This window comes from Gobio gobio (assembly GCF_949357685.1).
Source record: "Gobio gobio genome assembly, chromosome: 7".
In the NCBI taxonomy this organism is placed as follows: Eukaryota; Metazoa; Chordata; class Actinopteri; order Cypriniformes; family Gobionidae; genus Gobio; species Gobio gobio.
In genome coordinates this window covers 4,279,535-4,297,653 of record NC_137103.1, presented here as the reverse complement: position 1 = coordinate 4,297,653, position 18,119 = coordinate 4,279,535, and the positions used below count along the sequence as shown (strand labels likewise).

Here is an 18,119-nt window from a genome sequence, read left to right as displayed (position 1 = left end):
ATGTCCTTCATTTCGCACTCTGTCAACGCTAGTATTAAATCCAAGTCTCCTGAAGGACCTGAGACAAATGGCCTTATTCAAGCATACAGGCAAGTTGCTTGTAAGTCTTTTGCAAGGTTCGTTCTGCGTTCAGTAAATATCAGTCTTGCTCTTTCTGTCCGATGGCGCGCGTTCGTCTCAGCCACATCACGCTCAATGTCGTAATATATAGCTGATAACATACGTTGTCTTATTTTAAATCTAGCTTTACGAGCAGAATACGCTTCAGTATCAGTGCTCGTCTCTTTTCCGCCGTTTTGTTAATGACCTCTTTATTAAAACAATACATAACTACCAAAAGCAGCGCTGCTTGCATCTCCTCGTTATTGTTGCAGACAGTGTCGCGCAAAATGTATTACTGTCCATCGCTGACTGGGAGGAGCAGCAGCCGCAGTCCAGCAGTCCTACATCACCGGACTAATTTGCCTAATCTTCCCGATACTTTAGACCGCAGTGGAAACACAGACAGTAGCAGATCTGGGGGGAATAAAGTTCCTGTAAAAAAAGTTCCTGGTACAAATTGTTCCGGGTAATTTCGGTGGAAACGCGGCTAAAGACATTTTTCTGAAGTAGGTGAAATGGACAGGTACACAGTAGGGGTGTAACGGTACACAAAACTGACGGTTCGGTACGTACCTCGGTTTTGAAGTCACGGTTCGGTACGAGTTCGGTACAGCAGATTTACAAAATTGCTTTTTATTTATTTTTTATTTTTAACAGTGGTTTACTGGAGAAAAAAGTGTCCTTGAATGAATTAAATTATATCTAAAAGTTTATTTAAGATATTTCTGTAAATTATATAGGGAGCCCTTACTTGTACATTAATATTAAAGGTTCACAACAGAGCCCAAACTATTAGCCTAAATTCAGTTGCTATTTATTTTTAGGTATAATAATCAACACTCAAATAACACATTGTGTGCAAATATGTAAACTTCACATAAGGCAGTTTTTGCATTAACTTCTAAATCTAATTATAAAATAGTTTTTTTCTCCAAATCGTTGTTGAAATATAATAATTTATATATACAGTGTCTGTCATTTTCATGACAGGTTTATTTAACATGCATGAAATAATCAAGACATCACTAACAGGTTAAGTAGAATATAATGAATATAACGGCTAATATAGAGCATATATTTAGCGAAAGAGTTGATTTCTCTAGTGAATAAAATTCTGTGGACACTGAATGACTGCCTGAGGTAAATGTGATGCTAACGTTACATGACATTGTTTAGTTCACAAGCAGTTATATTGACATCTTTCCGCATTTGAAACACTGATTTAGCGATTACACCACATATATACATGACAGTAAATTGTAATGTATCCTCAGCATACCTTCAGATCGTCATTCATGTTTATTCTTGAATCTTTAGTAACAGATGATCGATCGCCTTCACAGATGATCGCGTTGAACTGTGAACGCTTGAACTGTGATCAGTGACCAGTCACGCCACATAGAGCGTCAAAACGGCATTTATCGTTTGAATTTCGTGATAAAATGGACTGAATACTTAATATGTTCGTGTGGGAACTCGGATTGAAGTGTGTTCCGCGCTTACAACAAGCCGACAGTGAACTGTTAAAGATTACATTCATAACCGTTCGACGCGTGCACCGTTCACAAATGATCGCGGTCACGCGCGCGCGCCGCGCGGCCACTTGAACTGTGTTTAGTGATCACTGATCAGTCACGCACATTAAAGAGCATCAAAACGTCATTTATAGTTTGAATTTCATGATAATATGGACTGAATACTTAATATGTTCGTGTGGGAACTCCGATTGAAGTGTGTTCCGTGCTTACAACAAGCCGACTGTTAACTGTTAAACATTACATTCATAACCGTTCGGTACACGCGTGCACCGTACCGGAAGCCCTGTACCGAAACGGTTCAATACGAATACGTGTACCGTTTCACCCCTAGTACACAGAGTTATGCTTGGTTATTATTAAGTACTGATTTTTGACTTTTTTTGCACTATGTGTTTTAGGTGTTCCACGATACAATGTGGTTTTTCCCAAGCATTCTAAGGAATGGGTGGCTAGGAAAATTTACGAACCCTGAACTTTAGGGAGGAACTTCTACTAACAGTAAACAAACATATACAGACCTTATGCCTTTAGGGGGTGCAAATAAACAGTAAACTTTCCATCTGAAAACAACTCAGATAAACTGCAAGCCCTCCCTTTCACTACCCACAGACAATAATACCCATCAAAATAAGAGTCCTCCGTAGTAAGACAGATAATGCAGACCTTAAACATATCTAAACACATATCTATCTCACAGAAATATCAAAATGTATACAAAAACAAATTAGACGATACATCTCAATAAAGTCTGTGACACAGAAGGACCACCTCTTGTCGAGGAGCATTCAAGTGGGACTAATGCTGCCTTCACGTGCTATCGGAAATTTCCTAATTCCCACTTTAGAAATCGTGATTACGAGCTTGTTGCATTCAAGTGCTTTGTTGTTGGAGTGAACAGGAATCATTGTGGACACCAGGTTATTCTTGCCTATTTATTGGGAAAATCTTATTAAAACCAACATCATATGTTGTCTCCCATGCACAACCATAAACATTCCAGATAGTCCGCTTTCTGCTGATTCTGTAATTTCAGTCAAATGCAGGCTATTTTCGCTACCAAACATATAATTTGCGTCATATGATTACTCTTACATGTAAATATGTACTAGCCTACATTAATGTCGAGACAAGACGACCTTGGCTTGCTGTTTTGGGAAAAAAAACAATAAAACACACCTGCCACAGCAGTCTAGTTCTCCCCGCCACCATGTTTAAAGCTTATGACACGCCCATCTCGGGAATTGGGGTATCAAAATTATTTCCGAACTTCCCAGTGGTAAACACGACATCAGAGGGCTTTCATGTGCCATTTTTACCTAGGAAACTCGTATTTACGATAATTCCGATAGCACGTGAAGGCAGCATTAAAGCTACACTGTGTGATATTTTCCCCCATCTAGTGGTGAAAAGGTATATGACCATCCAGTGAATTTTAGTTTCTGTTCCTCTCAATTCCGATTTCGTTTTAACTCCTACGGTGGCCGATTTAGTCCAAGATTAACATGGCTTCCAGTTCGACCTCGTCCACATTCGACACAGTGCCATCGAGTGTTAAAACGCAAAAGGCGAAGCTTGAATTTGCGGGTATGTCCCTCTTTGGCTAATGTACTTTCAAGATGGAGGGGCAACATGGCGACCCACATTCGAACCCCTTACCCGTATGTATTTTCAATGGCATATTATAAACTTATGAGAATACTTTATTACTTGAAAGAAGTAAATATACATTAATGAGCACATATTTTTGAAAGAACTAAGTGTTTTTAGGTAAGAATAAACTAAAAAAGTTACACAGTGTAGCTTTAAATATATAACAGATTTTAAAATATGGTGAGAGATTAATTTGGAAGCGAGGTTTACAGATCACATTTGATTTATATAAAAAAAACATTAAATTGAATCATTGAATCAGCACCTCCAAGTCCGAGGCCATGGTTCTCAGTCGGAAAAGGGTGGCTTGCTTCAGGTTGGTGGAGAGGTCCTGCCTCAAGTGGAGGAGTTCAGGTATCTTGGGGTCTTGTTTAGTGAGGGAAGGATGGATGGAATGGGAGATTGACAGACGGATCGGTGCAGCTTTTGCAGTAATGCGGTCGATGTACCGGTCTGTCGTGGTGAAGAAGGAGCTGAGCTGTAAGGCGAAGCTCTCGATTTACCGGTCGATCTACGTTCCTACTCTAACCTATGGTCATGAGGTGTGGTAGACTTGCTTATCCACCTGGCACGCTATTGGCGGGTTTAACACGATGACGGATAGAGAAGTCATGTCGTTGCCCATTGATCGCGCCTCTTGTGGTCTGATTGGTTGAAGGACTATCCAATTGTGTACAGAGTCATTTGAATTATGCAGTAGAAAATACATAGCAGACTCCCCTGACCAATGTTCAATTTTAAATTGAGCTAGGTCTTGTGATAGCCAGACAAGAGCTGTGGGTCATGACCGAAAGGACAAGATCCCAGATACAGGCGGCCGAAATGAGCTTTCTCCGCAGGGTGGCTGGGTGCTCCCTTAGAGAGCTCGGTCACTCGGGAGGAGCTCATAGTAGAGCCGTTGCTCCTCCACATCGAGAGGAGCCAGCTGAGGTGGCACAGGCATCTATATCAGATGCCTCCTGGACACCTTCACTCCACAGTGCTGGCACACGAGAGCCTTCTCTTTGGTGTGAGTTATTACATGATTCTTCAGGCGTTTACTGTCTGTGAAGCTCCTTCCACACTGATCACATGTGAACGGCTTCTCTCCGGTGTGAATTCTCATGTGAGTCTTAAGATTTACTTTTTGAGAGAAGCTCTTCCCACACAGAGGGCAGATGATATATTTCTCTCCGGTGTGATCTCTCATATGAACATCAAGACTTGTTTTATCAGTGAAACTCTTTCCACACTGTTGGCAGGTGAAATCACTTCTAGTCTTTACAGCTCTTTTTTTGTGAGGAAGTCTTTTTTGTCATTGAGCAACTAAACAATTCTCCAGTTATGTAATCATGATCTTTCTCTTCCATTTCCTTCCGTTCTTGACGCTCCTCTTTCATCAGGTCTAAGGCGAAACAAAAACAAATACAAGTTAACCCTAATTTAATGGCACAAAGCAACACACATCAAACACAGTAGGTGTTTGATATATTGGCTGTAACACACCCACCTTTATCGTATTTATTGTGCTTGATTTAAAATAAAAGGTGCTTTAAAAAGTCCTTGAATGTGGTGTTCATGAAAGAGTGGGAACCCTGTCAGTCTCGGCTGTCTTCTCGAGAAGACGAGTTAAAGCTCTGATGGATGGTATAACATCTGCAGCCGATGCAGTTGATGAGCTGATCTGTTGCGTGAGCTCTTCAAATGGGGCGAGTAGAGAAATCATATTTTCTACTAATTTCCACTGGCTGCCTGTGAACATGGAGGGTAAGTCATAGTCGGCTCCATAAGCACACAGGGCACGTTTCTGTTCTAGCAGACTGATGTATACAGTACTGTTCCACCTGGTAGGTACATCTTGCTGTAGTCTCTTGACAGGCTGGCCCAGTTGTATCTGAATACTTTGAAGTCTGGAGTAGGCAAGCGGGGAGTGTTTGAAATGACCGACGATGCGTCTTCCAGAGGCGATTATATCAGTGATGCTGCGTTGTGATAGCCTGGATGCCAGCCAAACTTAGCCCCTCCCACAACATTTTTACTCGGGCAGTTCGGTCTGGACTTGATCGGTAGAGAAGTAATTATGCGAAGTATTAAGTAATTATTAGGGGGAGGGATGGGGGTGGTTCTCCGGGAAAAAAAGCCTTTGGGGGGTAAAATATGTGTTATTTTGGCAGGGCTGGCAGCTAAAATTTGCATTCCTGGGGCTGTATATCACATAATTGGGGTCGCTTCAACCCGCGGACTTGGCAACACAGTGCAGTTGAGTTCTGTTGACATTTGACAACTAACGTTATGCGTCGCTCCGTTGCTCTGATTGGTTGTAGGTCTATCCAATTGAGGGCTTTCCTGGTTCTGTTGAAACACGCCCCATAATCACAGCCCAACGGAGCAGATCAGACTCATATTCTGACTAGAATTGAGTATGACGACGTCAGGCTAGGAGTCTGTCAGACAACTGACGACCAAGAGCTCTGCTGCTGATTTAGCTTTCGCTGCAGCACATTCTGCTGTGTTTGAACCAGTCTCACTATCATTTTTTAATGATGTAGTGCAACAGATGAAAATTAGTAGGTAGGGCCAGTAGGGCCTTTCTTGTTGGTTTTGATTAATACACGTCTTAGCTCAGGATCTGTCCTTGCTATTTTCAAACATGCTGTGGTTAGGCCTTTTTTTTTTTTTTTTTTTAAACGAATCTGGATCATTCAGTTTTATCTAATTTCAGACCAGTTTCTCACCTGCCTTATCTTTCAAAAGTGTTAGAAAAAGTTGTTTTTAAAGTTTTACAGTCTTTCCTGGTTCGGTTGAAACACGCCCCATAATCACAGCCCAATGGGGCAGTATCAGACTCATATTCTGACTAGAATTGAACTCCCTCGGTTACGGCGAGCTGGAGTGAATGCGCCATGCACGGCAGGCTAGGTAGATTGCCATCCCTCATGGCCTTTTCCATGTTCTTTGCGTTATCCCTTAGAATAACATGCACTTTTTCCTTTGGGATTCCCCATGCTCGAAACATGTCGCTGAATGCAGCAGCAATAGCCTCCGCCGTGTGTGACCCGGAAAACTCTTGAGAATGTAGAACAACTTTTTGTAGTTCGAAGTTTTGATTAATGAACTGCACAGTGAGGCTCAACATGGACATGGGGCATACACTCGCACTCCAAATGTCACTAGTGAAACCAATTGACCTATCGGTAAGCCCCTCCCCTCGAACCAATGAGCCAATAGCAGTTGAGTATCAGTTGCGCTGGGACCGGAACTCGGACATCTTTAGGTTTCAGCGCCATAGAAACATTGGAAAATCCAAAGCTCTCATCGGTTTGATGGTGTTTATGCTACAAAAATGATAAAATGTCGTGCCTGAGGTACTGTAACACTGACTCCAGCGATCCTGAGAGGATTTTCTGTTTGTCAAACTCTCGTTAAGTTACGATTAAAGTCCCTGCTAACAAACAAACCGAAATAACTAACTGTTCTCACGTCATGTAACACTGTAGGTCAAAAACACGAAGGTCTACATTTCAGTGCCTCTCCATATTAAACTGATTATATGTAAATTAATTTCATTTTAGATATGTTTAAGGTCTACATTATCTGTCCTACTAAGGAGGACTCCTATTTTGATGGGCATTATAGTCTCTGGGTAACGAAAGAAAGAGCTCGCACGCAGTTTATCAGAGTTGTTTTGCAGATACAAAGTTTACCAGTTATTAATTGCACCCTCGAAAAGCATAAGCTCTGTGTATATGTTTGTTTACAGTTAGTTATATGAGTGTTTTTGTGTAATTTGCTGTGTGTGTTAATGGTAATGCAACGGAGAGAGAGAGAGTTTGTGAATGAGACGTTAGTGCGCACTTCTTATGCTTTGTTTGTTCAGCTCTCACGATGTTTTTTGGAGTGAATAACAATGCAATAAACTTGATAAACCATCAGTAAAGTTTGGCCATCATTCGGACGGGATATACGCTACATTCTGTGTCCAAAAACATCTTGGGATAAGGTTTTCACACTGGCAGCTGTACATTGTAAGATATAGCAACTCTGTTTGTTTGTCCGAGTTAGCAACATTAACTAAGGGGGGCGGGGCTTACCAATAGGTCAATTGATGTAATGTTGTCCTTCATAAGGCTGTCGACATGTGTAAACACTGTTTGGTTGTGCAAAATTCCCTGCCTTGCGCATGTGCTCGTCAACTTGTTCAGACTTGTCTGGTGCATGCGCAGAGAGTTTTCATCTCAGCAGCGTCCAGTAACGGAGTTATACGGAGTTTTCCTGGCTTGTTTATTCCTCAAAAGTCTGTTTTTCCTTGTGTGGTATTGCTGTGCGTTAATAACTCCGTAAGTAATAATATTTATTGTCATTGTAGACGTGTATCAGAGTGTGTCATCGTGTAATTCAGTTGATTTCACCTCAGAAGTATTTTGTGTCAACATATAGCGTAATGCTCACCTATGTGAATAATCAGTTAGTTATTTTGTTATTAACAATGTTTATTCGTTGATAGAAAATATTTGTTTGTTATATGTTGATGGAAATATGTATCAGGTCTGATCGGCATATTTACATTGTTATACAGAGCGCAGGGCAGTGCTAACGCGCACACACTTTTGTAACCCGACACCGCTTGTTAGCAGCAGCAGCGGCAGCTCCGCTCCTTTTAATGCAGCTGCATTTAGCGCCTATATATGGTGCAATAAGCTCTCGTTCACAGTTACATTATACAAATTCAACTTATAAGTGTAGTTATACAGTTCTTAACTGTGTATCTTGTGTCATGTCCTTATCATGTATATTTACGATCCTTATTTGTTCTCTCACAGAAAACCACATTTATGTATCCACGCAAACTTGTGTATGCCTTGCAATTGGATGACTGAATAAACTATCATCAAAGTTCATTCTGGATTAGCTGCAGTTCTTTCTAGCCGAAGAATTAGGCCAGTTGAGTTCCAACCATCCCACTGCGCACAGAATATCCCAAAAATTGGTCCTTCGAGCCGGATTCGGGACATCAGCTGCGCTATGGCTACATCCAGAGACTTCTTTGAGGGAGGACAAGAGCCAGATCCTCGTCCAAGTCGTACCCGGCGGGTGCCCACCTACTTGGAGGATTATGTGCTTGATTATCCACCTCCGCGCAATGTTCATTCATCACCAGCAGAGGTCGCTGAAGGAATATATCATGCAAGCCAGGATCCTTATAGGGGCTATATTACTCCTGCTCCAGCGGCCAGAGACTTTGAACGTGGGAAGCTGCATCACTTAGAAGCTCGGTGGAAAGATTTAAGCAGTGAGATGAGAGAGCTTCAAATTAGAATGGACAGTGCTAGACAGGCATCTTTTGCCTCTAGATCTCCTGCTTACGGACACTACCAGAGTCTTCCTCATGTTGAACTCAGTAACAATGGATTAGAACCCTCTGTGACTGTAGCATCATCCCCACAATATGAGGAGACACTTTACCAAGAGCCCTCTATGCAGCCGGAACCAATCATGCAGCCACCTAATATAGGTCGTGTATGTTCCCTGCCAGGGCCACAGTCTCAGAGACCATTTACAGAACTCCGACGATCAGACTCATGGCCCCCCACAGCTGCTCCGCCTGTTCAGCCTGCCTATCCTCAGGTACAGCCACAGCATCGGCCGACTCCAGTGCAGCCTGCACCGGCCCGCATACAGCCACCACATCAATCAGCTGCTGTACCGCCTGCGCACACTTATGTGCAACCCCGACGTCAGTCAGCTGCTCTGCAAACTGCGCCAGCCTCACTGCAGCCACATTACCAGCAGACGGTGCCAGCTCCAGTTCAGCCTGTACCAGCGCAACCAGTGATGCATCCTCAACGACCTTATCAACCACTACCTCAGCCTCTACCTCCTTGGCCTGGACCACCACCACAGTATTATTATCCCGTCAACCCTGTGGCACCTGGACTGATGGAAATGGCCATTGCGTCCTCATATGGCATACCCAAACCAAAGCTGGCAGTCTTCTCCTCAGGGAAAGAGAGTGATTTCCTTATGCTTAAGAAGGGACTGGACAGCATCCTTGGCCCACACAGACATCTAACAGAGGACTATAAATATCAAGTGCTCTTGGATCATCTACATCTGCCTGCCGCTTACCAGGTAGCTAAAAGGTATGTCAACAGCCCATTTCCCTACACCAGTGCCATGCAGGCTCTCGAACAGAGATACGGTCAACCAAGACAGTTAATTCAGAGCGAGCTGAGAGCCATCCTCAATGCACCAGTTATTCGACCGGGTGATGCGCAAGGATTTGAGGACTTTGCTGCAGCTGTTAATACACTGGTGGGAATGTTGAACACAATGGATGGGCCCTCTAGATACGAACTGCAATGTGGCTCCCACGTTGACACTCTACTGACCAAACTGCCTGGCAGCTATAGAGACTCATTCATAGAGTACTGTCTCAACCATCACATCATTGTGAGTGGCAGTTCCAGGACTTACACATTGCCAGAATTTGCAGAGTGGCTGGAGAGGAAGGCTCAGGCCATTCAAATATCTAGGCGGGTAACAGGGCCAGTGCCTACAGAATCCTTCCGGCGAGAGCAGAAACCTCTTTCTCATCCCAAAGCCAGGGCAGCTACAATCCTCACAGGCAGTGAACAACCTAAAGCTGTTAATTTGGCCTCCAGCTCCCTCACCGACACTAAAATAGCAGTTATAGCCAAAAAGCGGGAGCGCTTCAAGCCCTTTTGTCCCTTCTGTAACAACCATGAACATTATCTCAATGCTTGTGCAGCCTTTTGCAAGTTGAACCACACACAAAGAGGAAGCTGGATTAAAGAACACAAGAAATGCTGGAGGTGTGGACGAGGTCACGAACAAGACAGCTGCACGCTCAAGAAAACTTGCTCTACCTGTGGAGGACTCCACCTGCCCGTTCTGCATGAAGTTGCGGTCAAGGCAGAAAACCAAAGCATTCTCACAGTGAGCACAACCACTTCTCAGGTTTACTTGGATCAGGCCAGTCATTCAGGCAGAGTGATGCTGAAAGTTGTCCCGGTAAGACTTCGCAGTGGTAAAAGGTTCCTGGACACCCATGCTGTGTTGGACGATGGGTCTGAAAGAACGATCATCTTGCCAGCAGCAGTCAGGCAGCTGGGCTTGAAAGGATCTGAGGAAAACTTGACTCTTCGAACAATAAGACAAGACCTTGTTCAACTAAGAGGAACCACAGTCTCCTTTGAGGTATCTGCTCTTTCACACCTAAGCGTTAAACACCAGATTCGGAACGCATTCACAGCCGCAGATCTCAACCTTGCTGAGCAGTCATGTCCCGCGGACGCACTTAAGAGGAGATATGGACACCTCAGGGCCATTCCCTTGTTAGCGTTCAGTAAAGTGCAGCCTTTGCTACTCATAGGATCAGATTATCCACAGTTGATCACACCAAACTGCCCCATCCGTATGGGACCGCTTGGTAGTCCTATAGCGGTACACACACTTCTTGGCTGGACAGTTCAAGGACCAACAACCTTTCTCCAGCAGCCCTCAAACGTAAGCGTATGCCTCCACACCACATTCCTTTCTCCGATGCAAGATTTACGTCAACATGTGGAGCGGTTGTGGCAGCTTGACATACTGCCACAGAGAAATGAGAAAGAAGTAGTCCGCTCCAGGCAAGATAAATCTGCACTTGCCATGTTGGAGGAGAAATCGGTACGTGTTACAGTTGATGGTACAACACGTTATGCTACCCCACTACTTCATAAACGAGATGCGGCTAAACTCCAGGCAACACCCAACGCTGTCATGGCTCTTTTAAGAGCCACAGAACGTCGCCTTGTAAAGAACCCTGACCTGGCAAACGTGTACAACAAAGAAATACACAAACTTGAGGAGGCAGGTTATGCGGTACGAATAAACAACCCAGAAGCCAATTCCAGTGATTCATGGTACGTTCCTCACCACATTGTGCTCCACAATGACAAAGCCCGGGTCGTCTTTAATTGTTCATTCACCTACAATCAAATGAACCTGAATGACAATCTACTACCTGGTCCCACTCTTGGTCCACCACTGTTGGGAGTCCTGCTCAGGTTCAGAGAGTATGCCGTTGCCATAAGTGGAGACATACGGGCCATGTTTCACCAGATCAGACTGTTACCGGAAGACCAGCCCCTGCTCCGCTTTCTCTGGAGAGACATGGAAAGAGATCGTAGCCCAGACATCTATGAATGGCGAGTGTTACCATTTGGGACCACCTGTAGTCCATGCTGCGCTACTTATGCTCTCCAGAGACATGTCAGGGACAACAGTGAAGGCAATGAAGATGTAGTTGAGTCCGTTCAGCAGTCTTTCTATGTGGACAATTGCTTACAGTCTCTTCAGTCTCAGCATCAGGCTAAGAAACTCATCGACAAAATTAGAGCAGTATTAGCTGCTGGTGGCTTCGACATAAGGCAGTGGGCTAGCAATGTTCCCGATGTGATTGCACATCTACCCTCTGAAGCCAAATCTGTAGGCTGCGAGCTGTGGCTCTCAGCAAACAAAATTGATCCGCAAGAGTCAACCCTCGGCCTCGTGTGGCACTGTTCCCAGGACACTTTAGGCTATAAGCACAGGCCTGTGTCAACAATTGGGGAAACCTCAATGAGAAGTGTCTATCGCATCCTTGCAAGCCAGTATGACCCACTCGGATACATCATCCCTTTCACCACAAGGGCCAAAATCCTGGTGCAGACACTTTGGAAGAGGGTTGGAGGTTGGGATGAACCTCTGCCTGCTGACATCTTCTCAGAATGGCACACATGGGAAGAAGAGCTGCCTAACCTACAGAGAATAACACTGCCCAGGTGTTACACACCTGCATGCAACAACACCATGTCCATTATTGATATGCATGTCTTCTGTGATGCTTCGGAGAAGGCATATGGCTCTGTAGCTTATCTACGGGTGGAAACGGCTGATGATATCCAAGTTGCATTCATCATGGCGAGGTCACGGGTGGCACCCAAGAAGCAACTCTCCATGCCACGCCTGGAGCTCTGTGCAGCATTGTCAGGAGCTCAGCTTGCTAAAACACTGAGCACAGAGCTTACACTTAATATCAGGCAGACAGTAATGTGGTCCGATTCAACCACTGTTCTCCACTGGATACAGTCTGAGTCATGCAATTACAAAGTGTTCGTTGGCACGCGAATTGCAGAAATTCAAGAACTCGTTGGGTATGAGAACTGGAAATACGTGGACTCAGATAACAATCCTGCCGACGATATCACTCGCGGTAAGACACTCACATATCTGTCCCATCCCTGCAGATGGAAGCAAGGTCCAGCATTTCTGCAACAATCTTCAGACCACTGGCCAAACCACCCTTCAGTGCCAGTTGAAGATTCAGAAGAACTCCGTAAATCCTCATTCTGTGGTAATATCTCAATCAGTCATGCCTCTTCACCTAATGTAGATAACTGCAACTCATGGGATGACCTCATCATGACCACCTATCAGTCCCTTCATGGGGCGGCAGCACCCCCTATGTCGGCGACAGAACGCATAGAGACTGAAACGGCTGTACTCAGACGTGCACAGATGGAAAGTTTTCCTGATGAAGTGCATGCCCTTAACGTCAATAAATCTGTGCATTCAACCAGTCGATTGCATTCCCTTGCTCCAACTTTGGACCCTCAACTTGATCTGATTCGAGTGGGTGGTAGATTACGCAAAGCTGCAACACTATCAGAGGATACACTTCACCCTATCGTGCTGGCACCAGAACACCCCATAACAAAACTGTTAATCCAAGACTTTGATAACCGCTTGATGCACGCAGGTCCTGAAAGAGTTTTCGCAGAGTTAAGACGAACCTATTGGGTTCTCAGAGGCCGCCAGGTGGTCAAAAAGCACCAGAGACAATGTGCTGAGTGTAGGAAATGGCGTGGCAAGCCCACTGTACCTAAAATGGCAGACCTGCCTGCTTCCCGTCTGAGGATTAACCAGCCTCCATTCTGGTCAACAGGAGTTGATTGTTTTGGTCCATATGTAATCAAAATTGGCAGAAGGCAAGAGAAGAGATGGGGCATAATATTTAAATGTCTCACTACAAGATGCGTACATATCGACTTGTTATGCAGCATGGATGCCGATTCCTTTTTACTAGCCCTCAGACGCTTCATAGCTAGGAGAGGAAAGCCCTTTGAGATCATCTGCGACAGAGGAACCAACTTCAGGGGTGGAGAGCGTGAGCTCTCTGAAGCCTTCGCTGAAATGGAACCATCTCTCCAAGAGCAACTAGCCAAACAAAAAATCTCCTTTCATTTCAACCCACCTCACGCACCGCACTTCGGAGGAGTATGGGAGAGGGAAATTAAATCTGTCAAGGCTGCGCTCCAAGTTGTTCTGAAAGATCATACTGTCTCTGAGGAAGTCCTTACCACAGTGTTGATCGAAGTGGAAGGCATCCTAAATTCGAAACCCCTGGGGTACGTATCATCTGATATAGCGGATCCGGATCCTATTACCCCCAATTTGCTGCTTATGGGGCGGCAGGACGCTTCCCTACCTCAGGCTGTGTATGGACCCAGCAATCTACTTGGACGGCGACGCTACAGACACAGCCAAGTGATCGCTGATCACTTCTGGACCCAGTTCCTCAGGAACTACCTACCCAGTCTTCAGCTTCGACAGAAGTGGCAGAACATCACACAAAACCTAGCCGTCGATCAGGTTGTGTTGATTGCAGACTTTCAACTTCCCAGAGCCCAATGGCCAGTCGGTAAGGTAACCAGAGTCCTACCAAGTGACGATGGTGCAATAAGAGCCGTGGAAGTAGACATTAAAGGGAATATCTATGTCCGCCCGGTTGCTAAACTCATTGTATTGCCTGAAATGCCTAAAGATTAGTTTGCAGCACTAGTAGTGGACTTTTTGTGGCATTTTGGGGACTTACAAATTTCCTACGTAAATTTGTGGGGCGGCTGTGCAAAATTCCCTGCCTTGCGCATGTGCTCGTCAACTTGTTCAGACTTGTCTGGTGCATGCGCAGAGAGTTTTCATCTCAGCAGCGTCCAGTAACGGAGTTATACGGAGTTTTCCTGGCTTGTTTATTCCTCAAAAGTCTGTTTTTCCTTGTGTGGTATTGCTGTGCGTTAATAACTCCGTAAGTAATAATATTTATTGTCATTGTAGACGTGTATCAGAGTGTGTCATCGTGTAATTCAGTTGATTTCACCTCAGAAGTATTTTGTGTCAACATATAGCGTAATGCTCACCTATGTGAATAATCAGTTAGTTATTTTGTTATTAACAATGTTTATTCGTTGATAGAAAATATTTGTTTGTTATATGTTGATGGAAATATGTATCAGGTCTGATCGGCATATTTACATTGTTATACAGAGCGCAGGGCAGTGCTAACGCGCACACACTTTTGTAACCCGACACCGCTTGTTAGCAGCAGCAGCGGCAGCTCCGCTCCTTTTAATGCAGCTGCATTTAGCGCCTATATATGGTGCAATAAGCTCTCGTTCACAGTTACATTATACAAATTCAACTTATAAGTGTAGTTATACAGTTCTTAACTGTGTATCTTGTGTCATGTCCTTATCATGTATATTTACGATCCTTATTTGTTCTCTCACAGAAAACCACATTTATGTATCCACGCAAACTTGTGTATGCCTTGCAATTGGATGACTGAATAAACTATCATCAAAGTTCATTCTGGATTAGCTGCAGTTCTTTCTAGCCGAAGAATTAGGCCAGTTGAGTTCCAACCATCCCACTGCGCACAGAATATCCCACATTGGTATAACTGCGGCAGGCACACATCCGTGAAATATTTACGCCCTGGCAGAGTGTAACGTGAATCTAAATAGGACATGAGTCGCCTGAACCCTTCGTCTTCCACAATAGACAGCGGCTGGTGATCTAGGCAAATTAATTCAGTTATTTTGTCTGATATTTCTTTATGTTTCTTACTGTCCCTGCTGTAGGGTTGCTGTCTCTGAAACGTCTCTGTTACCGACAGCTGAGTGAGTTGCGAGTTGCTGAACTTTCTCGCGCTCTCTTAGCGCTAGCTAACTTTGAAAACTCCTCGTATTCCTTTACGTGACTAACCTTCAAATGTCTGAGGTTGGTGGTGTTAAAATGTTTTGCGTGCTTTCCTCCTCGTGGGATTTGCTTGGTACACACATTGCAGATTGCTAATGTAATGTCTGTTTCACACACCTTGTAGAATTGCCAGACCGGTGAAGCCATTTTTACCGCGCATAAAATATTGTCTCACGAGTTTTGCGTCATCTGATCGGCTTTTCTGGATCGGCCTTTATAGAGACCGCCGATCAAACATCCCAAGCAATTATCGACCGATTATGTTGATCTTATGTTCACAGAGCGGCTGAAATATTAGTGTCTGTCAGTTATTATAATACATATGACAAAAATGTTTTGTCTAAATGTTGTGGCATATTCCTCAAAAGTTCTTGTGAAGATATCACTAGTTGACAACATAGTAGCCTACTATATTTTGGGAAATCATAGGCTATGATATTATGATATCAGTGCAAAATAATCAGCTCAAAAACCATTTAATATACTGCAAATAGCCTACTAGTTTATGTTTATTTATAATTCATTTAGGCAGACAACAAGGCCACCAAGTACTGCGCACAATGCACAGCGAATTCATTTAACGTTTTTTTTCCTAACGTCATTTTTAGTTGAAAATTTCAGGACTTCAGTCGACCAAGATTTTCTTTGTTTGATTACAGCCCTAGTCATATTGTTTATCATTTACATTTTTGCTAAAGATAAAATAAAATATTTATATTGTAATTATAAATGAAGATTTTGGTCATCCCAGCCTGTTCAGAAGTGAAAGGTTAGTGTTAACATGACTGATAATAATGTGATTGTTGCGAATATCTCTGTAACTGGCCAGTAGTTATTATTATTATAATATTATTATTATTAAATAAAGACGAGGGAATGGTCAAAAAGCCGGGCAGGAACATGACGGCCAAGTGAGTTTCTAGGGTTCTTTTTTAAATAAATGTATAAAAGTTCTGCCATATTATTCGAGTACTTTTACTGTTATTTGCCGTGGTATGGATTCAGTCTCTGTGTCGATGTATTTTAGTCTGGAATCATAATTCTGGTCTTGTGTCTAAGACAGAGTTACAGTACGAGTGCACTCAGTTTCCCATCCACACACAAGTCACAATAAATGCTTTAGTTTGATACGGTTTCAGTTCAGAAGTAGACATTCGGTTACGTAACAAAAAAGGCTCCTTACTAATTATTTTATAATTTAATGTGCTACATGTCATCATAATGAATGCCCAACATGACAAGAGGAGTTTCTCATGAGCTCTTGAAGCAACATTAGTATTTATATATTTATAATATTAAGTCATTAGTATTTGTCTGGTCATGTGATCTCATTTGACATTCTTCAAATATATCCTTCATTTCTGTAGAGGATCACAGGACTGAGTTGAGCTTTGAGAATGACACTAACCTGTTTGCTCCTCAGTTTCTTCATGTTTCACACTGAACACTTCTTCAATCTTTATGTCTTCACTCTCCTGTTTAATAAACGCCATCTTTATAACAGTGTCACGTGGATCTCAGAGGCTTCTCCAGGAGTTCTCCTGTGTGTTTGGACAAAATCATGTTTAATATTAATAATTATAAAGAACAATTCACAGAAAGTTAAATAAATCCGCCAGTGATATAGTTAATGATCACTAATTGTCCTGATTAGCCGGAAAACCACGAATAGACAAAAGAATAAAACTTATCCTGACACTTCATGATTTATATTTGGTGTTTATTTATAAACTACATTAAATAGTAAGGCACTTCCTTAGCTGTGCAGAAACAGTTAATTACGTTACTTGATGTTGTAAACTGGCACATGTTTTCATATTATTTAAATTATTAACAATCATAAACACTTTATTATCGCAATCAGTTCTCACTCATACGCAATAAATCACTTATTTACCAAGAAAACAAATTTAAAACCAGATTTATGTGCTCATATATTGAAACAAAAAAAAGTATTCATTAAAAAAGTTAAAAAACATTTTTTTTAAATTGTATTTATTTATTTTTCTCCATTCCTCCATCACTACTTGACTGATTTCTTGTTTACAATAATCTTATTCAGGATATAAGAAGATAAATAAGACGCATCTTATCTATTATTTGCTTAAATTAACGTTAGATAAAGCATTGCGATGTTACATTCAATAATGATTAATTCATTTACACCGACTGTAAAACTATAAGAAAGATTAAACTGTTTATGTCGATTTAAAAACTTAAAACCACAAACCTTTCTCCAGCCGAATCACAGACGCACGTCGCGGACTCATGACGTCACATCACCTCGCCAAAATACGAGTCCCATTCGGTTAGGACGTTTAGGCTACATAGAAGTAATATAGCATATATATTTCGTTGCGCTTTGATAGGTGAAATACATGTTTAATATGCTGTCCAATGATAACTCTCATCGAAAGAGTGTGTATCACATCTAATATGTGAGATTCTGTCTAAAACAGTCATGTTTGAGTGCAGAACTAATTTATACAAGGGTTATTTTATCTTCTACTGACTCTTGAAATATAAAGCTATGCATTTCAGTAATACTGACACATACAAACTCTGCTTTAAGAAGCTCACACACTCTTTTTAATGTGTTTTTAAATCACATTTGTCACAATTTGATCATTTTGATATTGGGGTATCTGATATAAATAGTTTCTGCATCCAAACATTGCATCTTTTCATCACATAATTGCACAACATGTAATAAAACATTATATTCTATGCTCTTTGTGATATTAGACACTGCAGAGTGAACAGGACTTT

General features: G+C 42.6%; 1 long non-coding RNA gene across 1 annotated transcript in view; it reads right to left on the bottom strand.

The window, feature by feature from the left end:
* The window catches only part of LOC307129672, a 33,766-nt gene extending 16,130 nt beyond the window's left edge, over positions 1-17,636 (bottom strand). The window contains exons 1-3 of the long non-coding RNA XR_013816924.1: positions 17,581-17,636; positions 16,759-16,891; positions 3,556-4,674 (exon numbers count right to left, since the gene is read on the bottom strand). This is a non-coding gene — a long non-coding RNA (uncharacterized lncRNA). The remainder of the gene's footprint in view (positions 1-3,555; positions 4,675-16,758; positions 16,892-17,580) is intronic.
* Positions 17,637-18,119: the final 483 nt, after the last annotated feature.